The following is a 23444-nucleotide window of genomic DNA, read 5'->3' as shown; positions in this document are numbered from 1 at the left end:
TTTTTCATCTTTTGCTTAGTGAAAATTCTTAGGCAAAGTTCTTATATAAAATATACCGTGGTTAATTTTCTTAAATATATGCACTCCACTTTCGTTAGAATTTACGATTATTAATGAACTAGCGTCGATCGAGTCCACTTATCTGAATGTCAACTGTTGTAATAAGTTAGTAGGGAAAATCAGTGAACGATTATATAAAATTCCAGTTATATCAACTGTTTGTCCTCCTACAGTTTCCTTCGCAGGTTTTAGAAGCTTTCTAATTTTGATTTTTTAACGATGATGTACAGGACGCGAACAAGTGACATGTAAAAGTGGACACGACGACATTCCTTGTGGAAAAATAAGAAGAATATACGGAATACAACCTTTTCATTCTCGGCTTGGTTTTCGGCAAAAATCGGGTTTGGAAATTCATCAAATGTACTTGAACATAGCTAATTTCCAACTGAACAGGATTAAAATTTGTCCGAAGGCTTAATTTTCAAGAAAATAGAGTTTCGACATATTTTGTTAAGGATCGGCCTAGTACACGCGTATGATAAATCTTCAAATTTCTTTTCCTCGGAAACAAAGCGTCCGAAAAATTATAATTTTACATTTTCGACTTATTTTCACACATAGAATGCCCTCCTGACTGATTACTTGATCCTGTCCAGTCCGGAATTATGCACGTTCAAGTATACTTGACAATTCTCAAACTCAATTTTCTCGAAAACTAAGCTGAGAATGGTAAAATTGTATTGTATATCTTCCTCTTATTTTTACACGAGGAATCGCCTCCCTCCCACCGTTACATGTTATTCGGACCCGCATAACTTTCATCCGTTCCTCCATTCATTTCAATAAAGATAACACGACGAGATAAAGATAAGGCAAAATCTCCTACCATGTAACAATTTTCCTCAAATTCCTCATTATAACAAGTAGAATCGATTTCCCAAGATGTGTAACATCCTTCCCACAGTCAACCAAAACAAACTTCTACTATACCAAAAAGGATTCTTAAAGAAATGCAAAACTGGAATCTTCAGATGATTCTGAAGTTCTTTTCTCACAACAAAACTCTTAAAAGTGACACGGTCAACCTTCAGCTTCTTACACAAAATACATCTTTCCATCGGTGGAGAATGAAGAGATCGGGCCGAACGTAGAATCTGTGCAGCTTATTGTACGGTAGCCGAGCACTGGTAGTTCGCAGGGTCATTAAAAGAGGATTCATGCGTCGAAATCTGCGGCTGGGCTGCATCGCGAGGCCCCGGGGGCCGAGCTGCGTATATTATTTGAAACTGATTTGGACCGAAAGATTTGTTGCAAAAGCTCACCGCCACACGAGAGTGGGCAGAGCTGATAGCCGCTGGCGTTCTTTCAGAACGTCGTAACCGTCCCGAGTCTTCGCCATTCCCGGCCATATTCCTCGCGGAAGGCACGTTACACGCCTTCAACCTGTCGATAATCCCGTTCAAGATCGCGGTTTAAGCCTCGACGACTCTATTCCGAAGCGGTTCGCTTTGACGGCAAGCTAGTCAACAGACTGTTGAAGAGAAAGATTATGGAGGTTGATGTGTAGAGGATGGTTGGTCGGTGAGGTTTAATGACGAGATGGTTCGTTGTTGAAACCGTCGGGTATATTTAAAATGATTAAATAAATTAATATACAGACAATATTCGCTAAGATGCTTGTACTAACGGATTCGCCAAGACAGTGTATAAGTCGCAAAATAAGATCGCTAATGACTCGTTAATTAGATCGCTGATAATTCGTTGATAACTGAACTCTTCGGTTGCAGCCGTTTATTTATACTGGTCGGGGGAGAGCCGGAAAATTTGAATTCAAATTTATTTAACGGTTGCACGTAGCGACGATATTGTTTTACCTAGAGTTTATTTATTATTACGTTATGTGTATCCTAACGATATTGATACTCCGAGGCAAAACAACAATATGATTTGAATCGTCCTCTAGCTCATGTGAAAAATTGTTGCAAGGCTTCTTGGAAGTTTGGATAATTTTTTTACTTATGTGAGACTTGGAGGTTACATCGCCTGTCTAACATTTTTTCTTAGAAAGTTAGAAGATTTTTTAATCACGCGCGCTTTGAGAATTAGATCGCGTTTAACCCCCTTTTAGAAAATGAAGAAACTTTTGAATTACATATCTTTTTACAATCAAAAATTTAAAAGAATAGTGTCTCAGTCATGAGAGTTGCACGATGTCGCGATGATCTCCTTAAAACGTTAGAAATCTTTTTACTTGTTCAAATTTAAACGAGATTCAGATAGAAAAATTCAAGATCGTAGGATCAACCGAGTACATGAGAGAATATCTCGAAATTGATGCAATCGAAGACTCAAAATTATTATAACAGGAAAAAGAATATGCCACGTTGGTAAAAATTCCAAAATTCCCATAATTTACACCACTTCTCCGATGATCCAAAGGCTGCACGAGCCGCTCTTAAACGACAATATTCGTCACTGTCGCCTAATCGCAAACTTAAAAACAAACAGTACAACGATACGTCCGTGCACTTCGGTGCAGTTTAATCGTCGTTCGAAAGCGGACGAAAAAGAAAAACGCGATATCACAGGGTCCGTCCATTCGCGTTAATGAACGCCAACTACAAGGAACACGGTTCACGAAGGCGGAAGCGGCTGTTGATACAGTTAATGGCGCGTGTCAGGGCTTGATGGACAAGCAATGGCGATCGAAAACGAAGACGGAAGCGTCGGTTGTCTCGGGACACCACGCGTGTCCGTTTTCGGGACGCGAAACCCGCGATAAATAGATACACCCGTGGCTCGGTTGATTGGCTTCTAGAAAAACAGAACCGGTTAATTATTGCGTCGATCGCACCCTTTCGCTCTCTCGCCACTCTCGATTCAGTCAGCTGAAAAAATAACGAGGCCACGCGCGAGCTTCTTCCCTCTTCTTCTCCGCGCGCACGCCGCACGCTCCTTTATCGATTCGCCTGGCCAGAGAATTTCTTTCTTGCTGTTTCTCGGGTATTTATGTACTTACGTACGCGCAGAAGAGTTACATTGCATTTGAAGATCACAAGGGATACGTGATAACTCGATTGTCTAATTATAATATTAATTCGTAGCTAGAAAGAAGCGTTTTAATATGACGTAGTAGAAAAGGAGGAGCTAAAACAGGGTTTTAAATTATGTCTCTTAAACGTAGGGGATAAGTTCTTCAAGTTTCGTAATGTACACGTCAAAAAGTTATATGATATGTTTTACATGTTTTAATATAATACATTCATTTCGTATTATATCGTTATAATATTTACATGTTTTATGGCAATCGATATCTTTGAAATATTCAAAAAAATAGAGAAATTTATGTTTAATTCGAAGCTGAAATAGGAATAGAATTTTGTATAAATGAATTGATCGGCAAACGTATCTTTCAAATCGGTCTTGTGTGAAAGGCGAAAGAAACTACGATTCGTATCATGTTGCTCCTTCATGTTCTTCACTTGTATTTTTAACTCACCGCCGGGGATCGGCCACTGGCGATGTTAATTTCCACCGTTGAAGAATCGGAAGAACGAGTAAAGTGGCGTGATCGATTGCGATCTTCGGATGTATTAGTCTGTTGCACACTTTGCTTCACAGTGGTTTAATTCACCTCTTGGAATCGGTATAACGAGCAAAGATTAGTTGGAAACGTATCTTTATTATAAAATAGAAATGAATTGAGATTAGATGTTATCAGCCGCTTAATGCAATTTAAGTAAGCTTCCTTGATAAATTAGCACGCGTTATTCCATTCTACATTTCCGTTACATCCCGTGGTAGTATTAAGCAATCGCGATTCGCAATTCACGAGCAATTAACAGATCGAGACAAATGTTTAGAATGGAAAAGGATCGATAAAACCGATGCGCATCGTTTTCCATTAAATTACCTCGGGGTGTTCCGGTTACCTCCGGATCCCCAGCTCTGGTAGCCGTGTGTCGCGTTAGTTCACAATTAGCGTCGCGCGGTTTCGAAGGCTTCTCGTCAAGCTGCAGCGTTAATGAGAAACCTGTTTGTCACGTTCCCCGCGAGCCGTTCATTCAGCCCGCCTCAAACCTAACCGATCTTCGCAGCCCTCCTCGATCTTTATTCTCGCTCGAATGGTCAACCTATCGAACGTTAAAAATTACCATCGCTGACATGACACGAGGCACTTTTCTGTAGATTTACCACTGAATCGAATTTTCTTTTTAGACAAATTTTTAAAGAACATTCCCTGTGTTCAATCACACAAAACCACGAATAATCAAAATTACCCTTATCGATGGTTCGTTTCTGCAGATACTGATTTACGGCGAATCTTAAATTGAATTCTATTGTCTCCTGAAAATCGATCGAATAGATCGATTCTAGATTACGCGGAACACTAACGCTAAGAATGACTACTTCTGGTAATTCTAAAAATGTCCTGTCCAGTTTCCAATGATCGAACGATTCATGTATAACGTAAATCGCTAATGCTAAAAGTTGACACCGATAATGTAACATAGGAGACGTAGATTTCTTGAAAGATTCTTCTCCAACATTTTCCATTTAACTGCGAATTACGTAAGACGTCGTTCACAATTGCAGCTTTGCTTACGCAAATATAGTTCCCACCGGAAATAGGATATTATTGGAGCGTTTTCCCAGTAAATCGGATTAAATTCAGCCGAGAACAAGCGGTCGCGATGATCGCGCGAGTTTTCTGCTGACGTAAATGCGTAGGTGCAACGTATCGTTGGTTGTGAACAACGAGAGAGGAAAAAGAAATCAAACATTTCTGGTTATCCTCCGCGCGATGGGGCTGTTCGACGAGAAAATAACTCGAAATATCTCCCTTCTAAACCAGAGACGAGAGAACACTTTTTCCTTTTTCCTTCTACCTTCTGGAGTAGCTCGTTTTCACGAGAGCTGGCAGTGGATTACGATCGAACCGCTGGTAAAATAACGATCTGAAAATTAAACGGTGCTAAGTGACCGTGTGTTATTCTGTTCGCGAGCAGGGAGGAGGGGGATACGCTCGAAAAAGTCTGCTTAACGATCTTCCGACTGGCCGCTTCCGTTAGTTAACAAGCGATATTTTTCTGCCGCTGTCTCAGTGGATTCAGGAATTCACCGCAAGCAAAAGATCGAGAACCACGTTCGATCGAGAGCAATGGTCCAGACGAGCAATTGCCTGTAAATATTGTTCTCAAGTTGTTTCTCTTGTACAACGATGTATAACACATTGGATTCGGAGACTTGCGTCGACCGTACAACTACTACATTCGTTGAAATAACTAGATTCAGATTTTCTGGTTTTACGGTTAGCAAAAGTATGCGAATGATTTTTATTGAAACAGAAATGCAATTTCATTTACTCTTCCGTTCAAAGATTTTAGATCTTAGTATTTTTTACTACTTTTATTAAACCTTCGTTGCTTAGTGCAGATCAACGACTTCAAATCACATGAATTTTTTTAGTAAATTTCTTATTATATTAATAGATAATATTCTTTACTGTATCAAGCCGCAAGTTGAATAATCTTCTAACGGTTGTTTAATTTCATCATATCAATACATATCCTACGATCTTCTAGCACACTTAAACTGAAACACTCACAGTTAAAGATATTTATTTCAATCGCGTCGCTTATCGAACGTATACTTAAGGGATGAAACTTTCTCCTGCACATGTGATCACAAAAATACGAATCGTCGCGGCAACCTGTTAAGCCACCATTAAAATACACTTAATTTCCGCTATTCATAGGAACCATTCTCTCTCTCTCTCTCTCTCCCCAAGAATTCAATTCGTTCGACACATACACACGCGCCCAAAGAGGAGAAACCCAGCCTTTCACCGAAGAGGTTGACTGGTCCCTTTCCTTCTTCCATCGTGCAAGTAACAATGAGAGAAGAGAGAAGAGAGTAACCGAAGACGGGGTAAATCACTGGAACGTGGATGGTTGCCACCGCGGGTACGGTAGCTCCGCGCGTGGAATAATGCGTATACCAGCTAAACATGGCCGCGACACAATGACGATCATCGAGAAAATATCGAGTGTCCGTAACATTATACTTTTTTACCGTTTAAATGGCAGCATCGGCATCGAGACCTGGGACACCGACTCCTGCGTGTCGTTTCACTTGCCTCTTTTGCGCTCGAGAACTCGCGTACGCGCGCTTCTCTCGCGCAATGTCACGGGATACCAGGTATCCGGATCGTCCGGACACACCTTGGGAAGTATTTCTTAGCGAGATTCCACGCGGCGAGAATAGGCGTATCGTTTGCAATAGCAGACGGCGGGACGTGGTTTTTGTGATTTTTGAGGATTTCTTGGTTTGACGACGTTCGAGGGAAACTCGGTTGGTTTGCCTTTGGATTGCACGAAATTGGAGTATCTTTGGATTTGTCCATTGTGGATCTTGCAACGATACATAAAATATATTTACTATTCTTTTGATACTGTGATTAGAAGATATTGAATTTTGGGTTGGAGAAATTACGATCGAAAAATAAAGATATCTGAATTATTATGGTTCTTGGAACTTTTGGTTTGGTAGCGTCGAGGAACAGTGATGCTTTATCTTCTTTTGAATAGTAGAAATTCGAAGTATTTTATGAATTTTTCCGCGTATATAAAGTGTCTTAAAATCTTCACGACGCGATATCAAATTTTGGATTAGAACCACGGTGGAGAAATGTTCTGTGTTCGTCCGATATGAAACTAATCGCTGGTACAGATCAAATTCATCCTCACCGCGTGAATCCTTTTATAACGCATCGTCACGTTTATCGTCCGAAACTGTCAGTTCATCCTGCACGCTATCGACATCCATATGTGACGTTTCACCTGGTCCAAAGTCAAAGGTTCATCCGGACCGTGTCAACGGGTCTCGTCACTTCATCCTTTCCACCAAACAATTTTCCCACAGTCAAAATCCCTTCGTCAAACCTCGCCAAACTCGCACAACCAGAGAACTAGAAGAAGAAGAAGAAGAAGAAGAAGACAACGAAGAAGGGTCGAGCGGTTGTCTCCGTGGTCTGGTAGGAAAGGTCGAAAAAGGTGGAGGAATAAACGCGAAAAAAAAAAAGAAAACGGAGAAAATGGAGAAGGAGAGAAGAAGGTACGAAGAGAGGGAGGAAAAAAGAGGGAACGAAGAGAGAAGAGCAGAGAAAACAAAACGGAATTACGGCCTAGCTGCGGTGGATGATTTAGGGGGCGAGGGTCGCGGGTCGAGACCGGGCTCTGGAATGCTGGACCCTCTTTCTCTCCTCTCCTTTTCCATCCGCTCTCTTCTCTCAATTTCCTCTCTCGCTTCATCTTTCCCTCTTTTCCTATGCTCCGTTGGAATCACTGGCGGAGGAGGATAAAATGATAAGGGACAAGGATAACAGATAGAACATTTACATAGGTCGTTAGTGCGAGCGCACGCAGGGACCTTTCCTCTCTCTTTCTCTTTTGCGTGTACCAACGATGTTCGCTTGACTTTTGGCACTGGAACCCTTTTGACGATCGTGGGACCTTTTATATACACGCGTGATCCTCGTGAATATCGTTATAACAGAGTCTGTGATCTTATCGTTCCCAATGAATATTTGGACCAAGAATATTTGGAGACTGAGAATATCTTGCAACCTGATACGTATTATATACGCTCGATCCATGTAAATACTGTGATTTTCTCATCGATGATCTCATTTCGATCAAAGGTCGATCTGGTCGCTTAAAATTCTTCAAAATTTGTAGAGGATGGTTGGTTGAGTTGTAATGACGAGATAACTTGCTGTTGAACCCGTCAAGTGTATTTTAAAATGATAAATAAATAATACAGACAATATTCGCTAAGACGCTCGTACTAACGGATTCGCTAAAGACAATATGTAAATCGCTGATAAGATCGCTTATAACTCATTGATAACCGAACTCCTTACAATCGCGTCCGTTTATTTATACTGGTCGGGGGAGAGCCGGAAAATTTAAATTCAAATTTATTTAACGGTTGCACGTAGCGACGATATTGTTTTACGCAGAGTTTATTTATTATTGCATTATGTGTATCCTAACGATATTGATACTCCGAGGCAAAACAACAACATGATTTGAATTGTTCTCTAGCTCATGTGCCACTATAAATTTATCAAAAAGTTTCTTCTACGTATGCTCGTTTTTTGACCAATGTACTAATGCCGCGAGATATATTTACGAGGATAGAAATAATTCCCAAGAGACTTGGCAGAAATACCAGGAATACCAGAAAGAGGCATCCCGAGAATGCCACGAATCTAGTTCGTAAAGGACGCAGGCTTATCTAGATCGCAGACCGAGCAACGAAATATAGTCGGGGGCTGGAACAATTATGTAAGTGGTCGATGCTAAGGCATAATTTGTCGTCGAACGAATTAAGAGTTTAATTAATATCGCGCAGATTCCACTAACCTCTCGGCAACGTCTCGACCTTGCAACCTTTGCTTCCTTTCTTAAATTCGAGACGAGACTTTTGTGTTCTATATTTTAAAGAAGCGAAGGACTGGACAGGCGCGTACTGACCCGTAGAACCCGTTAAAAGTCATAGAAATACGCGTCTGGTTCGAAGTCGATCCTTCTCTGGCATCTGTATTATAATTTAATTTCGTAACCCGACGCCGTGTACCCTCCGGTGAGGAAATTATCAGAGGCCATGCTGCACGTTATTATTTCCTTGTACGAATCTCTGACACGCTTCTGACGCTCCAAGAACCGAAGGGTTAATGCGTTGCGCAACTTCCAATCCCTTTACAAAAAGGATTCTTATGATTTAGGCGGACCTTTGGGGCTTCTGAATGTGAGTCTGTGTCCCTTTACAACGGGATTTCGAGATCTGGTCTATATTATAATTAACTTCAAGAAGAATTCTTCTTTAGCCACTCTATTTCCATCGAATTCCACGTGAAATTTAAATTCCTCTCGATTAAAAGAAATGTCGTTTTCCTTTTTTTTTTTTTTTTTTAATACTTTTATCACTTCGATTTCCCAATTAAAAATGGAATATCTAGTAATTAATTGTCATCGTTTAGCCATCCGATATCTGCCACTGCAGATATCTCTGTAGCGGCGTATGAGCGAAAAAGGTTCAAGTGGAAATGGAAAATTCGAATCTGCCAGAGATTCGTATTATTGTACCTTTGAATACCAACGATTATTTCAGTTTATAAAGTCTAGAAGCAAATGAATTGGGACAGATTGTTATAGCCGTTTCTTGTAATCTTCAGCCGGAGTTACTTAAGGGGGGGGGGGGGGGGGGGGGGGAAGGTTAATTCGTACAAAAAAAGGCATGTTTTTGTGAATTTTTTCTGACGATACAGTTAAAATTTCTTTTTTAAAACCAATAGTACATTAAAGTACGATATTCGAAGAATATTGTATAAAATTTTCACGGAGAAATATTAAAAAATACGGCAATGGCAGCAATTTTTCGGACGTGTCTCGGAGAAAAGTATAATTGCGGTGCCCCTCAGAACGTGGTGCTGGGTCATCAGAAATCAAAAAATTAAAGTTCATTCGTTAGGTAACAGCTTCCCCTAGGTAACGCTGCGAAGATTTTTTCGAAATTTCAATTTTTCACTTTTGTGAAAAACGCGATTTTGTGCGAAAATTTTCGGCTAATTTGTTATTTTAAAATACAAATAATTAACAAATTTGAAAAACTCTACAGCGTTACCTCGCAAATTATGTACAGAAGTAGTTTTCAAAATTTCAACAAGATCGGTGCAGTAGTTTTGAAGTAATCGGGGGCACCGACTTTGAAAACGTGAATTGTGAGGAAAACGCTTTAAAATTTTGAACACTAAAAAATCTGGTATAAAACGTTCATAAGCGAATTTTATCGGTTTACCTCTTCACTAGCGTAGTAATTGTTGAAAAGACTAATAAAAAATCAATTATCCTATAATATTTTTCACGATCCTTCGTAATTTGATCTTCAACAGTCACTTTTATTTTTTTAGTTGACGCGCTATTTGTTGAAGTGCCTTCGTATTTACGTTTATGCGGAGGTACAATTTTTCTACGTCGATATAATCTCGAACCAGTTGATTGTCTATCAGATCTAGTAACTTTTTTAGGCATTTTAGTAATAATTTAACACAAAACTTAATGAAAATGGAATATTTACTCCTACACTAAATTTTTTACTCTACACTGACAAAATATACAGTACAGGTATAAGGAGGTTTGTACTTAAGTCGTTAAGTACTATACTCTGAGGGTAAGATTAGGTATTATATAGAGAAAAAAATGTCTGCGAAGTAACAATAGCACGCTCGGGTCGAATAGGTAATATCATCCGACATGTATAAAAATACTCGTAACTTCGTCAATTTTGCTCCAATCGACTTGAAATTTTGACACAGTATTCTTAAGATGTTATGCATTCAATTAAAAAAATACAAAAAATGCAAAAAAAAAGTCTTAAAACCTTACCCCCCCCTCCCCTCCCCCTTAAGAAGGTCAATTTTTCGTGGTAACGTCGATATAAATGCATGAACGTGCTCCCTAAGGGAGAATATAAATATTGTTATTCTTTCTTCGATCGGCATAATAACATTGAGCGAGCGACGATTATAACTGACATACACTATCCGTTGCACTTATACTGATTTTAATACATAAGACTATTACGAATTCATCGACTCGTTTCTTTATCGAACAAATCTACACGTTTAATCCACCTCGTCTCTTTGGTTGATCGATCACGCTTTGCCATAAGAAACGTTTGCTCTGCACGTCTTCCAGCACCAAAACAAATTCTCATTTCACAAGTTCCCATAGGAAACGTATCAGCCTAAACTTCCGCTTTTGAATAGCGATCTTATATCGTAGAGCGGATGCAAGCGCGGAACTATGCGAGTCGATCTCGGAAAAATGTCGGGTAGAATCATTCGTTTGCAGGAGAGAGAATTCACGTCTGGAAAGCGCGGGCGATAACTATCGAGCGAGTTTGTACACGTGTTAAAATCGCGGAGCGCGCCTTACCGGACCCCCGATTACGTAGATTTATTGCCTGTTGCGGCGCAATCAGTAGAATGGGTTGTTAGGCAAAGCGCAAGAATCGGTGCCGCGTATAGATGACGCAGATTGCGTATTGTTAGCGGCTAATTAGGATGCGAGCGGGCAAGGAGAACGGTAAAACGTGCGCGAACCACAGCCTGAAACGGTTAGTCGTCGATCCGGGCGACCTGACTCGCGTGAAAATTATGGAGGAAACCGTGGAAGTGCCCTTTAATTAAAAACGTCTTAGAATTCATCAACTTTCTTAAATCGATCTTAATCGAATTGGTTGCAACCCTTGCGAACGTAAATGCGATCTGAAATTCACTTTTAGAAGATTTGAAAGTACGCGTGATTGAACAGAGGATCATCGAACAAAGACGGTATCGCGTTTCGGGGATTGGCAATTCGAATGACGAGTTACTAGATTAACGGGCTAAAGTGTAAATGTTTTCCTGGTTCTTGATGTTCAATTTATTATAATAAGATTGCAATGAAGTTTGCTTTGCAGTCTTTTGTAGTCTTGCTATGGTAGAAATGTTTTCTAATGAGGCAATATCAAAGTTTGTTTTTGGGTACTTTGAAACCTCGCGTATGTAACTTTTTCCTTGGAGCATTTTATATTATCTCGGGTCTAATATGATAGATGTGGACGAAGATCTAACACGGGCTGGATTTTGAAACGCGAGGCATTAATCAGAGCCGGGCAAAAACGCGCCGGGAGAACGTCCAGGCGTCGGACAGCGAAAAGTCTCGATAAATAAAATTCCAGCGTGAAACGACACGCGAGCACGCCAACGGCGTATCAGCGATAAAAAGACACGCGCGGTTCGAATCTCACGCCGGTAAATGGAGGCCTGTGGCGAGATTAGAATCCAGCTTCCGCGTACGAACTCTATCCGCTTGTACGGGCAAACGACCACCGAGGTATTTTTATTCGACTGTCATTCGTCAATCATTCATTGGAAAGGATTGCACGGGTTTTACGAGTTTCTTTCCATCATAAATCCTAAAATCATAGTGAAGAATCGTTGCGCAACCGATGGCGAGACGATCGTCGAAACGTTTAATCTCGACGTTCACCACGATGGAAACCAACCTTCGATATTCCCATAAAAAGAAGAGGCGACTGTCGACGAACGAGAGGAATCGAAATAGAGAAACGAGTCATGGATTCCCATTTACGAGCAGACTCGTCCATATACGACATTCCTACAGTTCGTTAATCATCGCGGGAAATAATTAACAATCAATTAGGATGGTCTCGAAGCTGATCCAAACGAAACCCAGAGATCGAACACGCCTCTTTACAGGGTTTGGCTCGTTGAGGGAAATCGATGAAAAATAGGTGAATAGAATAGGAGAATTCTTAGAGTATCGAAACAGAACTCTACCAACATTTTTTTATTTCGATTATCGTTATCGTTTTATTTCTTCCAAACAAAATTACAAAATTCAAATAGGAATCCTATCTGCGATTTCTCTACTTTTCATTTTTTATCTCAAGTTATATGACACAGTCTAATGACTAGATACTTTCAATTGAACGAACAAAGACAAAGACAATATATAGGAAATGATGGAGCTTTAGTTTTCTTCAACTTCCACGCGGTAAATAGGATATTTTAACAAAGAGAGGTAGAAAACCTCAAGATCGAATTCATATTTCTTTTTTTTCTTTTTTTTTTTTTCTGATAACGAAAGTCACAAAACTTACGAAACGACCTAATAAATAGGAAAAGAAAGAAAACGATCGTAGTATTTACGAACAGTCCAAGCCTCTAATGGTTTCGATGCGGTCGGACGCGCGCGTACCTGTCCGCTCGGTGCGTGTGCACGCGTGTACGAGCTATCCTTCATGCGATTCTTGCGTGTTCCCCGCGTCGATGCATACACGCACACCAACGTACCAGTCGCTATCATTGCGAACGTAGGAGGGTGGCGAGGTCCAGGCCACGCACGGCCTGCACACGGGCGTGAATTATGCCTCGCGCGAGATGTCAAATTGCTCGCCATATCGTAAAATATACAACTCCTCGCGCTGTGGGAAACATTATGTTCTCTCCCACTCCCGACCACCGATCCCCATCGGTCCGATCCTTTCCCCTTCGTTCACCGATTGGCCCCCTTGCTCCTCCTCGAAGCACATGGTTCCCGTGGCTCTGCACCCCTATCGGACAAGAGGGACGAGAAGCTCGATTCGTTGGTCGAACGTGTCCCGAGATTGCGTTTACCGGGGCTTTCCACAGGATCTCTTTTGCTTAACTAGAAATTATTTCCGGGGGTGCGAGGCTATTGGCGTTCCTTTCTGTCGTGCTGATTCGGCAGCGTTACACTTTTTTAGTCGTGAGAGTCGATATTAATAGATTCATTGCTAGTAATGCACGCGTTGTCGATTCCATTATTTAATTTATCTAATTTGACGTAAGGAAGCAAACAAAGTGAACAGTGGCACAAATATTATTGCTTGAAATAAAGACATTATTGATGAAGACAGAATGCAATTTCAAAGGTGGGTAGATGCAAGTAACGCGTGCGTATAAATATAAAAGTGTGGGTATACAACCTTGGAATTGTAACATCAAGCCGACCAAAACAGATTCAGCTAGAATGCTTTACTATCTGCGTTCGAAACGTCATGATCAATTTGAGAATCATTGTAATTGTACTATGTGTGTGCATTGTCTTTAACGATCGGCAATTTTTCTAAAGAGAAATGAACATTTGAATGAAAATAAAGATTTAGGGGTGGTTTAGCACGGTTCCACCAACGAACGTCAAACGTTCGAATTCTAAAGAAGTCGTAAGTAAGGCCAAGAAGTTAAGGGGTTGAAATTTCACCTGGAAAGAGTGTCGAGAGATATTCGTTAATAGCCGGAGGATAATGCGGCTGCAGCTCTGGAACGCGATCTGATTTAGCAATCTCTCCACCACGCCCTGTGTCTAATCGCCAGAGTGCGGGTCGGCTCTGTTCATTAATAAACCTAAAACTGGCCCACACACGAGACCAGGCCGCGCCACGTCAACTTCGAAAGGTTGCTCGCGTACGAAACAGAGATCGAGGGCGAAGCAACCGATGGAGAGAAAAGAATTAGAGAGGAAAAGGGTAGAGATCAGAAAGTCCGTCGACGATCCACGTCGTCCATAGAAATCGTCGAATCATCGACAGTCAATAAATACCGATCGATCTTACGCCGGCATCTATTAATGACCTAAACGTCGGCTAACCAAATTAACCGTGACTAAAGCGCGTTTAATTCGGCGTTCCACCATTGCCCTAGCATTGTTTCTGATGACAAAGTCCCCGATGATCCCATTCGTAATCATCTAATTCCGGTGTTCTCGAATTAACATCCGTGAACGGGCCCATTGTGTCGGCAGAATCCTTGTATCGTCCAGGTCTAGTTCGATTTTTTAAACGCGTGTAAAGATGTTCCAAACGGTCCTCTGAGTTATTGCTTAACATGATCTCCACTAATCTCGCACGGGTTACACGAAGACTGACATACACTGGCGAGTCAATGTTTCCCTGCTTCTTGAACATGATTTAATCCTTTCCCGAGCGAATCGAGTAAAAGCAAAACGGGTACAGAAAGCCGCTGAATTTACATCGTTTCGAGGCAACGTGTGTCTCGGCTTCAAGGTATTCGATGAGGCATCGCCTCTGGAAACCCGCGACTCTCTCGGTTACCTGATAACTCGATGGTACGCACACCTTCTCGTTGCTCTCGTTAGGCGCTTCCATGTGCCGTGTTCGTCTCGCGCCTTTATACTCCCTCAAAGTATCCATCGCGTTTCCCCGCTTAATCCTTGGCCGCGCGTAAATCACCAACTTCCTTCTTGACGCCTGCAAGGGTACTTGTAACGCCGCTTTTGCCCACCGAGGGGAGAATCGAAACTTTTCCGAAGAGATCCGACTTTAAGAGGCTTTCTGTCGCGTATTGCTCGTTTATTTCATCTTCTGAATCGCCAGGACATGGCGATATTTTCTTCTTTGATCGAAATCAAACGAATACATGTCAAATTTATTTTTTCTATCCTTTCTCTTTCTTTTTTTTTTTTTTTTTTTTTTTTGAAGATAAAAATAAACGATGAAATTTTACAGTTCCGATTTTTACTTTCGAAAAAACACAGCTTAGAATTACGTCGATCATAACGACACAAGGAACAGGCTAAAGCGAGGGCTGTCGAGGGTTAAGAACGACAGAAGTGGACCTAAGTAGCCGTGTACACGAACAGCGGCACTCGAAATACAATTCGTTCCGGTTCTCAAAACCTGAAATGCTAATCTGCCGGCGTTTTCTTTTCACCGATTACTCCGTCTCGTTCTCACTTAGTTTCACCAAATATTCACATCTCACTCTGTTAGCCTCCTCCTATATCCTACCAAAAAGCGAAAGCTTCTCGATCGGCGTGCAAGCTTTCCGGCGGCACGAATCGGAAAGTTCCTTTCGTGAAAAATCTTTACAATAGGCCCTCTAACAAGCGGTCTCACTGTCTCCTTCCGTTTCTCTTCCACTGTTCAGTTTCCTTATTCATCGTTGCCTCTTCTGCCGTTTAGCACCGGTGCACAAAGATACAACAAAGCGGTCCAAGCTTCACGCAGCCCTCTTTCGTTTCCATTTAAGGGTAGAAAAAGAGAGAGAAGGATATCTCGGGCAAATCTGTTTGCTGTTTTCTACGTGGCCCGTGCAAAAGTTGACGAGACTTTCAGTGGCTGTTGAATGGGGGATAAGGGCGCGCACCTACTTTTGCTTCTCAATGCCGATCGTCGAGGACCCTCGAGCGTGTGTGCCGCCACCACCGCTCTGTTTATGTACCTGTGTGTCGAGGGGCACACGCTCCAATATTGTCGGTTCGAGCCGCTTCGGAGTCCGTTTACCATAGGATCTACGCTCGGATGAGTCCCTACGATATTGGGATCGCACGTTTTGCATCGAGATACACGAATAATGTCTCCGAAATTGGAAGATTCTACTGGAAGGCGATGAAAAATAGCTGTAGCTCTTGCACAAACGTTCCAGACTATCGTGTTACATTGGACGTAAATTCGCTCGAATCGGCCTTGTAACGAATAATACAACTCAGGACTGCGATGCGTATATTCGTGAGAATCTACATACACGCGTATCTAATTGCTTCGACGTTTTGAGTTCGCATCCACTGTAATCGCAGCCTAAGAAGATTCTCAGAGTCCGTTGGCGAGAGAAGAACAAGAGAATTCACGCTGCTCCTCCCTGCCAGAGAGGATATTCAATTATGGTAGATCGGTGCAAAGATACGCGGCGCCGTGACAACTATATACGCGCGGGTCAGTGTCCAAAAAAATGCCACCTTCCACGAATAAATAACTCGCGTTTTGCATACGGGGAGGCCTGTGCTGGCCAGGGCCGTACGGTAGCGATCACAGGGAAGAGTTAGCTCGGAATCCTCTTAACCTGCTCACACGGAACCGTTGTCTTCTAACTCTCACTGGGTCAACATTCAGCCTAACATTTTCCCCTTCCACGAAATTCCGATCGAAGTATCAATTTCCGTGTAATCAAAGCGGACTCTCAGGGGCCCAAGATGAAACCGAAATCCGTGAGGATTTTCTGTTTTCACGAGGATAAACCCGGAGGAACCTCGTATACCGACCCTGCGGTAACTCTAGATGGGCAGCGGCATACCGTGGCCATGGCGCCCCTATCTTTTATGCCGGCAGTTTCTGAAAATCTCTCAGTTTGATCTGACTTCCAAGCCTAGAGGAGAAACGAGAGAGGACCACGAAGAAGGAAACCGCGGAGCAACGAAGGAAGAGAAGAGAGAGGAGAAGAGTGGAAAGGGAAGATTAGTTGCCAGCGACAGCAGCAACCGCCAGCAGCAACACGTGTGTTCTACGGTCCGAGTTTACATAAACACGTATAAACGTCGTGTAAACCGGCGCGAGAGAAAGTCCGTCGAGTGGACGCGCGCGTGTACGTGCGAGTTCTGGGCGAGCGTGTGCGAGTGCAACAGTAGCATCCCGACTCAGATAACGGGCAAGGATATACGACTCTAAACTGCACCTACGTGCAGGACACCAGGCTACCGAATTTTCGAGAAATCAAGATCCCCTCGCGATTTTTTCAGAATGAGACACACTCTGGTCCTGAGGAACTGGATCTGGCGAGAAACAGACTGCTTCTCCAGGGAAAAATTTCATCTTTGAAGATACTGTGGTTGTGGTAGGTAATAGAAATGCGTCGAATATGGATTATTCTCTTGTTATACTTGATTTTATCGGGAAACGATGAAGCTTTATACGCGGATGAATCATTCGATAACGAATTCGAATAAATTTGACATGGAAAAATAACATGTAAGTTTTGTCCTGTTTCTATTGTAAAAATATTGAATCTGTATCGAGCTCGATGTATCGAACTATGATGATGGAAACAAAATGGGAAGCTTCTCGCGCACGAGAATTCCTGGATGCATCCACGTGAACCTGCCTGGAAAAGGGCGAAGAATCAAGGATACTCTAGAGGTTTGGGGAACGTTTCCGCCGCTGCGAATCGGCAAGCGAGGAAGAAAACTGGAGGGAAAAGTCGAGGGGCCAGGGAAAAGCACGAGACGAGTTCGGAAAAAAAGAACCGCAAATCCGTGGGTAAACGTAACTACCGGTTGATGCGCCGATCATTCCACCATGTTGCCTCTGAAAGGGCGAGCGCCATCGACAGATGTTTCACCACGAAGGTAATTCGAGTGTTTGTTCGTCCTCTCTTCTTTCTCTTCTCCTCTAAACGTCTCCCTGTGACGTCAATACGAGCCACGTTTTTCGGAACACAGCTTTCGCCATGATACATCGGTGCAGGAATCCTCTATCGGATAGCACCGAAACACCAACTACAGATCTTGAGATAAGATAAAGGAATGGCCGTTGAATGATGTCTTACCGAAGCCAGGTTATCCTTCTGGTCGATCGGTCTCCCGAAGGGATTGGAAAATCGCGACCGAATCTCCAGATTCCTTATCTTAGATAAAGAGATACGTTTGGTGTAAGGACAAGAAAGATAAAGTCATAAATTTGATGTATTTGGCTGTTTGAGAAGTCCATGGTGAAATTTAAAAGAAATTTAACGATAATATATTCCTTATGGAATTATATAAGATTCCATTAAAAATACCCTCTGTTTCTTTTTAAACGTTTTACTATTATTTATGGATCACGTTTACTATCACTTTCCAAAGCAATTTTTCGTCTTTTCCAGTAACGAACAGTTCGCAGAATGCTAAAATATTCAGCTTCTTAGCATTAAAAGAGGTTCATAAAAATAAAGGCTATAATATTTTATCCTGTTATGCTATACTGTATGCTACAAGATTGATATATTTATCCTGAAACATTTTTTCACACGTCACTTTGTAATCTCGGGATTTACGTTTGTAATATAATTGCAGAGAACAAAGAAGTCTACACTGTGAACGAAGTTCATCGAACACGTCGATAACGTCTTGAAAGGTGCACGAAGCACGTTCGTTAAACGTCCACGAAGATATCGAAATGCCAGTAGAAGGTTACGACACGCGACGCGTTCTACGGACTGACAGTAGAAACGCGAAAGAAGACCAGGGAGAAGTTCAGGCGAACACGCACGAGTGCAACCGTGCACGAGGCCAGGGCATCGTGAAACGTAAACGGGAATCATGATGCAATGAATCGCGCGTACTAGACACTTCCATTTTCGGCCCCGCAATGATTATCCGATCACGATCTCGATTCTAATTCCAACCCGAGAGAGAAACGGCAGCTGGGTGTCCGAGAGTTTCGTGCGGCTTTCATTAAATCGCGACGTTCACGTTTCGATCCTGCTTTTATCCCGCCACGGAAAGCTCATCGATCATAACCGCGCGCGATCTCTTCCAGTCTCTTTTGCTTCTCTGTATCTGCGCGTCTCGATCTCCAGACTTTCGCCACGAGGACAGAAATCTCGTTGGAAGGCTGGTGGAGAAGTTTCAAGGAACGAAAATGGAGAGAGGAGAAAGAGGGAAAGAAGAAGAAGAGACGAGGGTACGGCGCAATCAATTTACAAAACGCGGGCCTTCATGGATTTTATCTAGATCCAATATCTCATGGGTCCTAATCCGTGGCAAGATCGATCCTCCGAAACCGATCCCATCGACTTTTCGTGGATCTTATCTGGCAGAAATAAGCGATCGAAATACAGAAAATACAGAGACAATTTCTCGGTTTTCACTAATACCGAACGAATAACAAGAAAATTATCCACACGACAACCTTTCGAAAATAGGGGATGGGCGAGAGAGAGTATGAAGGGGGAGTGTAGTGGAAAGGTCTTGAAAAACGAGCGAGCAGGGCTTGGTTTTCTGCTACGCCTTGTAACAATGTCCGCTGACCTAGGACCCGGTGTCCTCTTCCAACATAATGGTCGCGAAAAATCATCCATTATCCTTCGATGGTCAAAGGAAAAAAAAGAAAGAAGACAGTTTGAAAGCTGTACAATGGTGTACGCCTATATATCACTCCGGAGATTTTCCGAAAACTGCAGTTCAATGAGTTTTTCCACTAAGAAGCGTTCCAAGAAAAATAGAATTCTAGATTGCCTTTATACCAGGCTGCTTCTTCAAGGTGTGAACCGTGTCGACGAAAGAACGACGGAATGCTCAAGTCTTCGCCGAAACGGAAGTGTATCTGCTGTAAATCTTCCGGTGCTATATTCTATTCTGACGAGAGATCTATGAGTTTCTTTTAAATGCAAATCTCACCTTCCACCTGCACTTTTCAGTGTTCTTCTTAAATAGCGGAAAAAGATACTTAATCCGTTAACGGAGTAGGTTAGCACATCCTTCGCTTAATATAGACAAGAATAGATTCGTTTTAGTTCAGTCGATTATTTAAATCATTGATTTTTACGCGTATAATATATCCTTTACAAATTTATTGTCTTTTTAGCACAACGAATTTAATCCTTCTTACTATCGTACTCAGCGAAAGAAAAATTTATACCTTAAGAGATTGATTTTTAATTTTATAATTGTAGCAACATCTGGTTTAAGGGCATGCGGATTAAAAAAATTCTTAGAACAACCAAGAGATCGTTAACATCCCCGAAGAGAGTTTTTACCATCTTCGGCGATGTTGGACCATCGTGTTCCTCCGATTACAAGTTAAGAATCTTCATCTTGAATAACAAGTTCTACAAACACAGTGGCGCGGATGGGATTCAGCTCGTTTCGAGTCAAGCTCCGATTGGCATCGGTATTTTTTCTGATCCAGTCATTTCTACGTCAAGCTGCTCTCTTTGGAGACTATCTGGATTCGGGACGTGGGTGCATCGTGAATCTCGAAATCCGCGTTGCATCGGCTCTCGTATACGAATTGAAAACGCACACGCGTGCACATTTCCTTTCTTTTTCGCTCACTCAGCTGTGTTCGATACTGGCCGTAGCCAAAACGATTATAATAACTATTTTATCCGGCGCGGATCTGGGCCATTGTGCCTCCCCATTCTGAAAGTCATAACACGGTGCCTACACTGCCCTTCGGGAACTGCTCTTTGGGTCTCCCTCTTGCCTCAGCCACGATACACTGTGTATAACCCACTGCACCATGAATCTCCACTTTATGTATACGCGTCTGCGTGTCCCCTGTGCAAGCTTACTCTTTCGCGTTACTCTTCCCTCTCGTACAATGCACTTTCGTGAATGTACCCGTGTTCTTCGTCTCTTTGTACGAATGCCAATATGAGTCACATTATATAGAGTATTTTTCTGCGAACAGATCAAACTCTGATCGTTGTTAGAGCCTACAGATACTAAATAGGAAATCTAAGGTCGAAAAGGCTAGAATTGACATGTCAATGCGGAAAACTGATTCACGCCTCTCGTCTAAAGGAAGATGCATCGTAATTTGAGAATGATTGAATTGGCAACCAAGTGATTGCGGATTTTGTCAATAGCTGGTCTTAGCACATTCCTTTGTTTTGTCAACGTGCTCAAAGCACCTAAGTTATATTGCTATCTTGTTGTTTGGACTTCCACCTTTAACTTAGTATGAAAATTGTATCGATTAGTTATTTAGTTTCATTTTTATCCCAATTTAAAAATGGAAGAACAAGACACGCACTTCAGACATATTTTATTGTATTATTTCCGAAAAGGCAAGAACGCATCGCAAGCACACAGGAAGTTATGCGTAAAATGATGAATTGATTTCTATATCGAATACCGTATAACTAATTAGAAATTTCACGTCTCTGAATTGAATCATATAACATATTTCGTACTGGAAAAAAAGCAGAACGCATCAAGACTAAGCGATTCAAATGAAATTCCCATCTTCCGATATCAACTAGCCAATTACTTAACAACTAAGCAAATTACTTGCAATCGCTCTTGTATTGAGATTCAAGAAGCCACCCCTTTCATTGCAATCGTCACGATATTAATGTTTAGCCAGAATTCTCCAAGCTTACTGCAACTGTCTTGTTCGTTTCTCCCTTACGTTTGGATCTCAGTGTCTCGCGAAGAGAGGTAAAAAGGAGAGACACGTAGCCACGGGATCGGGCGTGTATCGAGGCCTCTTCCTATTGGACGAGGCACGCACACGCGTACAGAACCCCGCACACGACCAACGGGGGCAATATTTCACGGCATATTGTTGCCATCTGCACACGCAACCCTGTGCGCGCACGACAGAATGCACGACGTAGGAGAGACGCGAGCTTTTATTTATCTGCTATTTATTTGCCAACGCGCTCGCTACCGAAGCGGTCCCGGCGGGCTCACGACCCTGCCGGGGACAGATTTGAAAAGTTATTAATCGTCCCGTTTTTGGAAGGAGCGCGCCACAGAAACTCAGGGATACATTCTCCTTTTGTACGTGCGGGCCAGGGATAAACCGAGCGTCGTTGGCACCTCGGAACCCTCGTCCCTTTCACTCTGTCTTTCTCGATTGGCCCCCGAGAAGGGTTTCTCGAGTAGGTGCGAATCTGTGGGTGGAGATCCATTCGCGATGAATCGGGCGGAACGAAGCGACCTACTCTTGTCTCGTAAACCATCGAAATCGAAAATTGCCAATATCACCGGTCGGATGTAAAATTTATAACGGTTTTACGAAGCAAGTTCACAAATTTCTTTAATAATACGAATGAAACAAGTTCAATATTTGCAACTATGGAAAAAGTAACTGCGATAGAAAAAGAGTGGAAAGAGAGGAAAAAGAGTGTGAAACGAAATTCATTGTATCTAGTTGAGAATAATTTCAATTTAGTTGCAACGGAAACAAGTAATGGAGTATAATATAGTTCGTGTAAGTCATTAGTTACTTAATATTAATATTTTTTACGAAGCGTCCTGTTTTGCGACCAAGTTTTTCAGGACAGAAAAAAAAATAAAAAAAAAAAAAGCTCCACCCCCCAGAGGCTGAAATCCAAAAACTGCATCATACAACAAAAAATGTAAAGCGCCGACACATAATACAGCATGGCTACGTCGTACCGCCGCGTATCGGTACCTTTACCTAACATACCATTACAAAAGTTCATGTTTATTGTGAATAATGTACTTAAAATCTGTATTTTCTGGACTAAATAAACTCCTTTGTAAAAAAAAAAGTAAAATTAATATTTTTTACAATGTGGTATCGTTCCATTATAACTTTATTTAGTCAGAACTGATAGTGTAACTCTTTAATTAATTTGAATGCCACTAGATTGGTGTATTTTAGTACGTACTGTACTTTATAAAAGTGATGCAATTAATTGGGAACAATTCCAGGTAAACAATAACTAACTGATAATAACGAAAAAAAAAAAAATGAAAAAGCGCTGCAAAAATCAAAAAGGGAGATCTCCCCGTTCGATCACGCAGCGATGTACTTTACAGAGGGGAGATCTCCATATTCGGTTGACTAAGTGTTAAAACTATCAGCAATTGAAATATAAAACTTGTAAAAACAGAGAAATAGAAAGTTCTGAACAATGTGGTGGTACCAGAGTCAAAAATACTGTCTTTTAAACGTAATTGAATAAAAAAAGTACGTAGTACTAAAGTTATTCTACTTTATTTTTCCTACAGAAATTTTCAAGCTGATAAACGAAATCTCGAACAGTAATCGTACATTTTCTTTAATGAAGTTTCTCGATACGGTTCGCAGCGTATCGAGTGTACACGTATATCGTCCGCAAATTGCAAACAACGTTGAAATCTCACCGATGGTGGCAAGTCGAGGGAGTTTGAGGCATGTGAAACGTCAGATAAGGCGGCGACACAGGGAGAACGCGCGCGCTCGCGCGTACCGCTATCTTTCCAGCTTCATAAATATTTAAGACGCCTTCTTATGACGCCGCTGCCATAAGTACCCGCACTCCACGTCCGAGCGATTTAAATATAATCTGTGTCGCGGCGATACGTCACTGTAACATGGCAATGTTATCGCGC

At 41.8% G+C, this 23444-nt stretch overlaps 1 protein-coding gene and 2 long non-coding RNA genes across 3 annotated transcripts in view; 2 read left to right on the top strand and 1 right to left on the bottom strand.

Moving 5' to 3' along the window:
- LOC126866352 (uncharacterized) overlaps window positions 1-23444 on the bottom strand; it is a 112578-nt gene that overhangs the window by 40227 nt on the left and 48907 nt on the right. The gene's annotated exons all lie outside the window — the stretch shown is intronic.
- The window catches only part of LOC126866336 (zinc finger protein ZIC 4-like), a 37993-nt gene that overhangs the window by 8209 nt on the left and 6340 nt on the right, over window positions 1-23444 (top strand). The gene's annotated exons all lie outside the window — the stretch shown is intronic.
- LOC126866351 (uncharacterized) lies at window positions 10440-18896 on the top strand. Its single transcript, XR_007689855.1, has 2 exons — window positions 10440-17738; window positions 18444-18896. It is a non-coding gene; the product is annotated as an uncharacterized LOC126866351 (long non-coding RNA).

Source organism: Bombus huntii, chromosome 6 (genome assembly GCF_024542735.1).
Source record: "Bombus huntii isolate Logan2020A chromosome 6, iyBomHunt1.1, whole genome shotgun sequence".
NCBI classification, from domain to species: domain Eukaryota; kingdom Metazoa; phylum Arthropoda; class Insecta; order Hymenoptera; family Apidae; genus Bombus; species Bombus huntii.
The sequence above is the reverse complement of the archived record's forward strand: the minus strand, read 5'-3'. Positions and strand labels throughout refer to the sequence as shown.